This window comes from Copadichromis virginalis, unplaced genomic scaffold (genome assembly GCF_057382275.1).
Source record: "Copadichromis virginalis isolate Kocher_CV1m ecotype Utaka unplaced genomic scaffold, C_Virginalis_male_GT1.1 unmapped_scaffold_5, whole genome shotgun sequence".
Classification (NCBI taxonomy): Eukaryota; Metazoa; Chordata; class Actinopteri; order Cichliformes; family Cichlidae; genus Copadichromis; species Copadichromis virginalis.
This window is the reverse complement of record NW_028188593.1, coordinates 43,382-45,881: the sequence shown is the minus strand read 5'-3', so window position 1 is coordinate 45,881 and position 2,500 is coordinate 43,382.

Genomic DNA, 2,500 nt, shown 5'->3' with positions numbered 1-2,500 from the left:
CTCCGTGCCCCTGGTACGACAGCTTTTCTCGTGCCTATGGTACAACAACTTTTCTCGTGCCTATGGTACAACAACTTTTCGCCGTGCCCCTGGTACACCGCTCAGTAGCACTTTGCCACACACACACTCCTCGTACCTATGGTATGACAACTTTTCTCGTGCCTATGGTACGACAACTTTTCTCGTGCCTATGGTACAACAACTTTTCGCCGTGCCCCTGGTACACCGCTCAGTAGCACTTTGCCACACAAACTCTCCTCGTGCCTATGGTACGACAACTTTCCTCCGTGCCCCTGGTACGACAGCTTTTCTCGTGCCTATGGTACAACAACCTTTCCCCGTGCCCCTGGTACACTGCGCAGAAACTCTTTGCCACACACACACACCACTCGTGCCTATGGTACGACAACAGGCCCCGGGGACCTACATCGCACCTTGCTCTTGCCTCCCTTACAGCTGAAAAAGGTCCATGCCTGTGCCCTGGCCCTGCTGAAATTCCCTCTCCATTTAGCCGAGGCAGTGAGTCGGCCTCCTGTCTCCCTTTACGGTCGAAAAAGATGTGCTCCTGGGCGCACTGGCCCTGCTGCTACTCACATCGGGCATGGACCTGGACCTCCAGCAGGCCCCGGGGACCTACATCACACCTTGCTCTTGCCTCCCTTACAGCTGAAAAAGGTCCATGCCTGTGCCCTGGCCCTGCTGAAATTCCCTCTCCATTTAGCCGAGGCAGTGAGTCGGCCTCCTGTCTCCCTTTACGGTCGAAAAAGATGTGCTCCTGGGCGCACTGGCCCTGCTGCTACTCACATCGGGCATGGACCTGGACCTCCAGCAGGCCCCGGGGACCTACATCACACCTTGCTCTTGCCTCCCTTACAGCTGAAAAGGTCCATGCTTGTGCCCTGGCCCTTCTGAAATTCCCTCTCCATTTAGCCGAGGCAGTGAGTCGGCCTCCTGTCTCCCTTTACGGTCGAAAAAGATGTGCTCCTGGGCGCGCTGGCCCTGCTGCTACTCACATCGGGCATGGACCTGGACCTCCAGCAGGCCCCGGGGACCTACATCACACCTTGCTCTTGCCTCCCTTACAGCTGAAAAAGGTCCATGCTTGTGCCCTGGCCCTTCTGAAATTCCCTCTCCATTTAGCCGAGGCAGTGAGTCGGCCTCCTGTCTCCCTTTACGGTCGAAAAAGATGTGCTCCTGGGCGCGCTGGCCCTGCTGCTACTCACATCGGGCATGGACCTGGACCTCCAGCAGGCCCCGGGGACCTACATCACACCTTGCTCTTGCCTCCCTTACAGCTGAAAAAGGTCCATGCTTGTGCCCTGGCCCTTCTGAAATTCCCTCTCCATTTAGCCGAGGCAGTGAGTCGGCCTCCTGTCTCCCTTTACGGTCGAAAAAGATGTGCTCCTGGGCGCGCTGGCCCTGCTGCTACTCACATCGGGCATGGACCTGGACCTCCAGCAGGCCCCGGGGACCTACATCACACCTTGCTCTTGCCTCCCTTACAGCTGAAAAAGGTCCATGCTTGTGCCCTGGCCCTTCTGAAATTCCCTCTCCATTTAGCCGAGGCAGAGAGTCGGCCTCCTGTCTCCTTTACGGTCGAAAAAGTTGTGCTCCTGGGCGCGCTGGCCCTGCTGCTACTCACATCGGGCATGGACCTGGACCTCCAGCAGGCCCCGGGGACCTACATCACACCTTGCTCTTGCCTCCCTTACAGCTGAAAAGGTCCATGCTTTTGCCCTGGCCCTGCTGAAATTCCCTCTCCATTTAGCCGAGGCAGTGAGTCGGCCTCCTGTCTCCCTTTACGGTCGAAAAAGATGTGCTCCTTGGCGCGCTGGCCCTGCTGCTACTCACATCGGGCATGGACCTGGACCTCCAGCAGGCCCCGGGGACCAACATACTCCTCTGCTCTACTCCCCCACTAGCTTTCCTTCTCCCGCAGTTACCCTCCACCACAAATCCAGCATGGCCCTTGCCCTCCAGCAGGCCCCGAGGACCCACATACTCCTCCGCTCTAATCCCCCATGAGCTTTCCTTCTCCTGCAGTTACCCTCCACCGCATATCCAGCATGGCCCTTGACCTCCAGCATGCCCCGGGGACGCACATCCTCCCCTGCTCTAGTCCCCCACTAGCTTACCTTTCTTGTAGTTACGCTCCAGCGCATATCCAGCATGGACCTTGACCTCCAGCAGGCCCCGGGGACGCACATCCTCCCCTGCTCTAATCCCCCACTAGCTTTCCTTCTCCTGCAGTTACCCTCCACCGCATATCCAGCATGGACCTTGACCTCCAGCATGCCCCGTGGACCCACACTTAAGCCCCCTCCCACTGACAAAGCAAAACACCACTGGCAAAATCCTCGTGCCCCTGGTACTCCAGAATGTAAATTCAAACATGCCCCTGGTACACTGCGCAGAAACACTTTGCCACACACACGCACACACTGCTTGTGCCTATGCTACGATAACTTTTCTCGTGCCTATGGTACGACAACTTTTCTCC